The sequence below is a fragment of the Schistocerca cancellata genome, chromosome 7, assembly GCF_023864275.1.
Source record: "Schistocerca cancellata isolate TAMUIC-IGC-003103 chromosome 7, iqSchCanc2.1, whole genome shotgun sequence".
Classification (NCBI taxonomy): Eukaryota; Metazoa; Arthropoda; class Insecta; order Orthoptera; family Acrididae; genus Schistocerca; species Schistocerca cancellata.
The window spans coordinates 63,056,023-63,063,527 of NC_064632.1; the positions used below are offsets into that span (position 1 = coordinate 63,056,023).

At 50.4% G+C, this 7,505-nt stretch overlaps 1 non-coding gene across 1 annotated transcript; it reads right to left on the reverse strand.

Moving 5' to 3' along the window:
* Nucleotides 1–4,567: 4,567 nt before the first annotated feature.
* On the reverse strand, nt 4,568–4,651 carry Trnas-gga (transfer RNA serine (anticodon GGA)). Its single transcript is given in 2 exon segments — nt 4,568–4,602; nt 4,612–4,651. It is a non-coding gene; the product is annotated as a tRNA-Ser (tRNA).
* Between the last annotated feature and the right edge of the window lie 2,854 nt (nt 4,652–7,505).

Genomic DNA, 7,505 nt, shown 5'->3' on the forward strand with positions numbered 1-7,505 from the left:
TCGCATCCGTGTTTGGTGACCTCGTGGTGAAAGCACATTGGAAGCGTGTATTCGTCATCGCCATACTGGCGTTTCACCCGGCGTGATGGTATGGGGTGCCATTGGTTACATGTCTCGGTCAGCTCTTGTTCGCATTGACGGCACTTTGAACAGTGGACGTTACATTTCAGATGTCTTACGACCCGTGCCTTTACCCTTCATTCGATCCCTGCGAAACCCTACATTTCAGCAGAATAATGCACGACCGCATGTTGCAGGTCCTGTACGGGCCTTTCTGGATACAGAAAATGTTGGACTGCTGCCCTGGCCAGCACATTTTCCAGATCTCTCACCAGTTGAAAACGTCTGGTCAATGGTGACTGACCAACTGGCTTGTCACAATACGCCAGTCACTACTCTTGATGAACTGTGGTATCGTGTTGAAGCTGCATGGGCAGTTGTACCTGTACACGCCATCCAAGCTCTGTTTCACCCAATGCCCAGTCGTATCAAGGGCGTTATTACGGCCAGAGGTGGTTGTTCTGGGTACTGATTTCTCAGGATCTATGCACCCAAATTGCGTATGAATTCCTGTTTATCACCTGCATTTCTTCTTGGTGTAGCAATTTTAATGGCCAGTAGTGTATGTCTGTATATACACTCCTGGAAATTGAAATAAGAACACCGTGAATTCATTGTCCCAGGAAGGGGAAACTTTATTGACACATTCCTGGGGTCAGATACATCACATGATCACACTGACAGAACCACAGGCACATAGACACAGGCAACAGAGCATGCACAATGTCGGCACTAGTACAGTGTATATCCACCTTTCGCAGCAATGCAGGCTGCTATTCTCCCATGGAGACGATCGTAGAGATGCTGGATGTAGTCCTGTGGAACGGCTTGCCATGCCATTTCCACCTGGCGCCTCAGTTAGACCAGCGTTCGTGCTGGATGTGCAGACCGCGTGAGACGACGCTTCATCCAGTCCCAAACATGCTCAATGGGGGACAGGTCCGGAGATCTTGCTGGCCAGGGTAGTTGATTTACACCTTCTAGAGCACGTTGGGTGGCACGGGATACATGCGGACGTGCATTGTCCTGTTGGAACAGCAAGTTCCCTTGCCGGTCTAGGAATGGTAGAACGATGGGTTCGATGACGGTTTGGATGTACCGTGCACTATTCAGTGTCCCCTCGACGATCACCAGTGGTGTACGGCCAGTGTAGGAGATCGCTCCCCACACCATGATGCCGGGTGTTGGCCCTGTGTGCCTCGGTCGTATGCAGTCCTGATTGTGGCGCTCACCTGCACGGCGCCAAACACGCATACGACCATCATTGGCACCAAGGCAGAAGCGACTCTCATCGCTGAAGACGACACGTCTCCATTCGTCCCTCCATTCACGCCTGTCGCGACACCACTGGAGGCGGGCTGCACGATGTTGGGGCGTGAGCGGAAGACGGCCTAACGGTGTGCGGGACCGTAGCCCAGCTTCATGGAGACGGTTGCGAATGGTCCTCATCGATACCCCAGGAGCAACAGTGTCCCTAATTTGCTGGGAAGTGGCGGTGCGGTCCCCTACGGCACTGCGTAGGATCCTACGGTCTTGGCGTGCATCCGTGCGTCGCTGCGGTCCCATCCCAGGTCGACGGGCACGTGCACCTTCCGCCGACCACTGGCGACAACATCGATGTACTGTGGAGACCTCACGCCCCACGTGTTGAGCAATTCGGCGGTACGTCCACCCGGCCTCCCGCATGCCCACTATACGCCCTCGCTCAAAGTCCGTCAACTGCACATACAGGTGACGTCCACGCTGTCGCGGCATGCTACCAGTGTTAAAGACTGCGATGGAGCTCCGTATGCCACGGCAAACTGGCTGACACTGACGGCGGCGGTGCACAAATGCTGCGCAGCTAGCGCCATTCGACGGCCAACTTCGCGGTTCCTGGTGTGTCCGCTGTGTCGTGCGTGTGATCATTGCTTGTACAGCCCTCTCGCAGTGTCCGGAGCAAGTATGGTGGGTCTGACACACCGGTGTCAATGTGTTCTTTTTTCCATTTCCAGGAGTGTATGTGACATACGCGTACGAGGGTGTAGAAAAAAGTTTCCAGATTTTCTAAATGATACGATAAAAGTACCCCTTGACATTGCCAAATATGTTGTGAAAGGTGTTTCATAAAAAGTTATTTGACAATGATACTTTACAAAGTAATACCTGTCTTACACACTGGACTCTATGACATTAGAAAGCTGTTTACAGCTCTTAATTATTCTTATGGGGTCGTGCTTGATATGGTGGTGTGCAAAACTTAAGGACGAGAGTAACTTTTGCACGACGTTCCTCTGCCGAGTACTATAGATCGATGAAACATGGACCACACGTAGAGAGAACTACTGCAGTATGGTACAGTAGGTAACTGTGAGATATGCGCAATGACAAGAACCAAAATGACTTGCTGAAAGATAATAATTACACTGATGTCCTTGCGATTCATGATGGTTCCCCAGACATTGAGTGGTTCTTAGTCGGGTGTGTGATCACCAAGGACAGCAGTACATGCTCTGCAATATGCCCCCATGCTGGAAACAGGGTAGGCAACTAGTTCCTGTGGTACGGCGTTCCATTCCTCCAGCAGCGAGGTTGACAACTGCAGGATGGTCATCGCTGGTGCATGTGAATGTGTTGCAATACGTCTCGCCAACGCCTTCAGCATGTGCGGAGCTGACAGCGGGTATAGACGCTGTCATGTAGACCGATGCCTCCGTGGCCACTGTAGAGATGCAGGAAGACATCAAGTAGAACCACAAGAAGAAGATGCCACGGCGACGCAGGAGGCCATTGAAACAGCCACCCAAACTGAGTCGACTGCCTGGGGAGTGGCAACCCAGACGATTCAGCGCCTGTGGAACCAGGCCACCCAGACGGGCATAGAAGGAATACTGCACACCGTCCAGACTTCAGATAAAATCGCCGAAATCTCTGGAAGGACCAAAGAGCTCAGGTGGTCCCACAAAGTGCAGTCTTGGAAGGAGGAGGCTGCTGGCATCGTGCAAGATCTTGGATGCTACGTTGAATGCAATCTGATCAGGATGACCTAGCCTCCAAAATAGACCCATGAAAAAACGTCCATGTCGTTGATTCAACAAGACGTCCAGACATGTTCATCTTACCATCATCCATCCATCCATCCATCCAGTCGTCATATTTCATTCGCTAGCTCTGTCCAGTACACTGGGAAATCCCAGTTCCTCCTTTGCTAAATAACTTTACACACTGATAGGTTCCATGATAAAATCTTTTAGGAGTAAATGTCTCAGGACAATACACTCTGCCACCTCCGACTGCACCATGGGGGCAGTCGAGTAACTAGCAACCCGCCGCCGCCCACACATGGTCGACGGGACTGAAGTCGGTGGAATGAGAAAGTAAGTCGGTTCGTCGTATATTCTCTTCTTCCAAGAGTTCCTCTCCATCTGCGCTGTCCGATGCGGTCACGCATTGACATTCCTAAAAATGAAGTCAGGGACGAACGCACCCCTGAAAAGACGCATATCATACGCAACTCACAATCGTTTCTCAGACTTTTTATACGAGCATGACACTTGCCAGCACTGCACTGGCGAAGGTGCAAAAAACTGAAAGTTTCACGACTCATTATCTTGTCTTGGACACTGGACTCACTATGGTTGCTGAGTACATTATTACATAAACATCCACAATAACCCCTACTTTTAACATCATTCATTTACAATTGTTCAGAACTATGCATTCATAAAAGCGTACAATGGCATTGCGGGAGTTAAAGGAAAATGACAACTCGTATTCTAATTCCCCATCCGGCCATCTCGATTTAGGTTCCCGTGACTTCCCTAAATCGCTTACAGCGATTTCCGCGATGGATCCATTTGAAAGAACACGGTGGATTTCCTTCACCATCTTCCGTCAGTCCGAGCTTGTGCTCTGTCTCTCTCTTTTGGCGTGATATTCTGCAGGAAGCTAAGCCCTACTGTTCCTTCCTTCCTCCTTCTACTGTGCCCATGTCGAGGCCAACATATTTCGCATTGCGTTTAGGGAAGAGAAAAAGCCAGATTCACATACAAACACTGCTAAGCGCTATACAGGGTGAACCAGAAGTCCTTCGATAAAATTTCGGAGATTTTTGAGCGATACTTTCTGAGAATTTTGCCATAAAAGAACCGTGGATTCTGGTGGCTCCGATAATACAATTTATTCGATTTGTCAAAAAAAAAAAAATGGTTCAAATGGCTCTGAGCACTAAGGGACTTAACATCTATGGTCATCAGTCCCCTAGAACTTAGAACTACTTAAACCTAACGAACCTAAGGACAGCACACAACACCCAGTCATCACGAGGCAGAGAAAATCCCTAACCCCGCCTGGAATCGAACCCGGGAACCCGGGCGTGGGAAGCGAGAACGCTACCGCACGACCACTTTACACACTGAATAGGTTCCATTGGGCTCTGAGCACTATGGGACTCAACTGCTGTGGTCATAAGTCCCCTAAAACTTGAACTACTTAAACCTAACTAACCTAAGGACATCACACACATCCATGCCCGAGGCAGGGTTCGAACCTGCGACCGTAGCGGTCGTGCGGTTCCAGACTGTAGCGCCTTTAACCGCTCGGCCACTCGGGCCGGCTAATAGGTTCCATTCCATGATAAAATCTTTTAGGAGTAAATGTCTCAGGACAATACACTCTGCCACCTCCGACTGCACCATGGGGGCAGTCAAGTAACTAGCAACCCACCGCCGCCCACACATGGTCGACGGGACTGAAGTCGGTGGAATGAGAAAGTAAGTCGGTTCGTCGAATATTCTCTCGTTCCAAGAGTTCCTCTCCATCTGCGATGTCCGATGCGGTCACGCATTGACATTCCTAAAAATGAAGTCAGGGACGAACGCACCCCTGAAAAGACGCATATCATACGCAACTCACAATCGTTTCTCAGACTTTTTATACGAGCATGACACTTGCCAGCACTGCACTGGCGAAGGTGCAAAAAACTGAAAGTTTCACGACTCATTATCTTGTCTTGGACACTGGACTCACTATGGTTGCTGAGTACATTATTACAAAGACATCCACAATAACCCCTACTTTTAACATCATTCATTTACAATTGTTCAGAACTATGCATTCATAAAAGCGTACAATGGAATTGCGGGAGTTAGAGGAAAATGACAACTCGTATTCTAATTCCCCATCCGGCCATCTTGATTTAGGTTCCCGTGACTTCCCTAAATCGCTTACAGCGATTTCCGCGATGGATCCATTTGAAAGAATACGGTCGATTTCCTTCACCATCTTCCGTCAGTCCGAGCTTGTGCTCTGTCTCTCTCTTTTGGCGTGATATTCTGCAGGAAGCTAAGCCCTACTGTTCCTTCCTTCCTCCTTCTACTGTGCCCATGTCGAGGCTAACATATTTCGCATTGCATTTAGGGAAGAGAAAAAGCCAGATTCACATACAAACACTGCTAAGCGCTATACAGGGTGAACCAGAAGCCCTTCGATAAAATTTCGGAGATTTTTGAGCGATACTTTCTGAGAATTTTGCCATAAGAGAACCGTGGATTCTGGTGGCTCTGATAATACAATTTATTCGATTTGTCAAAAAAAAAAAATGGTTCAAATGGCTCTGAGCACTATGGGACTTAACATCTATGGTCATCAGTCCCCTAGAACTTAGAACTACTTAAACCTAACGAACCTAAGGACAGCACACAACACCCAGTCATCACGAGGAAGAGAAAATCCCTGACCCCGCCGGGTATCGCACCCGGGAACCCGGGCGTGAGAAGCGAGAACGCTACCGCACGACCACGAGCTGCGGACTTCGATTTGTCCCCTTAGTTATCCTAACTTGTGTGAAAATAGTTTGAAAGCAGTGCAGAAGCTTGCAATATCTTCCCATTTTTCATAGACGCTGCTGTGAATATAGTAACTGAAATGTCCAGCCGGTCGTTGTGGCCGAACGGTTCTAGGCGCTTAAGTCTGGAGCCGCGCGACCGCTACGGTCGCAGGTTCGAATCCTGCCTCGGACATGGATGTGTGTGATGTCTTTAGGTTAGTTAGGTTTAAGTAGTTCTAAGTTCTAGGGGACTGATGACCTCAGATGTTAAGTCCCATAGTGTTCAGAGCCATTTTGAACCATACTAAGCTGGCTGCAGGCACCGAACTGACAAACTGAGTGTCCGCGGAGAGTCGCGTTTTCCACCTGTCAGCGGAGCAATGTCCATGTCCGCTGGTACGTCTCTTGCATGGTACACAACAGATGTCCATATGCAAACGAACAAAAAACATTGCGCTTTAGCTGGCGTCATTGCTGGAACAGGTTAGCACTGCGTCGGTGTGCTGCTCTTCCATTATGTTCAGTGAACCCATCGCAGAGGTCCATATAGGCAAACTGTTAACCGGAAAACGTTGTAGTGGGACGCGAAATTGAAGCGTCGCCCATCCACCAGTGTCAGCCCAGTTTGCAGGTGAATATAAGTTAATTTAGAGTTTTTTATGTACACTCCTGGAAATGGAAAAAAGAACACATTGACACCGGTGTGTCAGACCCACCATACTTGCTCCGGACACTGCGAGAGGGCTGTACAAGCAATGATCACACGCACGGCACAGCGGATACACCAGGAACCGTGGTGTTGGCCGTCGAATGGCGCTAGCTGCGCAGCATTTGTGCACCGCCGCCGTCAGTGTCAGCCAGTTTGCCGTGGCATACGGAGCTCCATCGCAGTCTTTAACACTGGTAGCATGCCGCGACAGCGTGGACGTGAACCGTATGTGCAGTTGACGGACTTTGAGCGAGGGCGTATAATGGGCATGCGGGAGGCCGGGTGGACGTACCGCCGAATTGCTCAACACGTGAGGCGTGAGGTCTCCACAGTACATCGATGTTGTCGCCAGTGGTCGGCGGAAGGTGCACGTGCCCGTCGACCTGGGACCGGACCGCAGCGACGCACGGATGCACGCCAAGACCGTAGGATCCTACGCAGTGCCGTAGGGGACCGCACCGCCACTTCCCAGCAAATTAGGGACACTGTTGCTCCTGGGGTATCGGCGAGGACCATTCGCAACCGTCTCCATGAAGCTGGGCTACGGTCCCGCACATCGTTAGGCCGTCTTCCGCTCACGCCCCAACATCGTGCAGCCCGCCTCCAGTGGTGTCGCGACAGGCGTGAATGGAGGGACGAATGGAGACGTGTCGTCTTCAGCGATGAGAGTCGCTTCTGCCTTGGTGCCAATGATGGTCGTATGCGTGTTTGGCGCCGTGCAGGTGAGCGCCACAATCAGGACTGCATACGACCGAGGCACACAGGGCCAACACCCGGCATCATGGTGTGGGGAGCGATCTCCTACACTGGCCGTACACCACTGGTGATCGTCGAGGGGACACTGAATAGTGCACGGTACATCCAAACCGTCATCGAACCCATCGTTCTACCATTCCTAGACCGGCAAGGGAACTTGCTGTTCCAACAGGA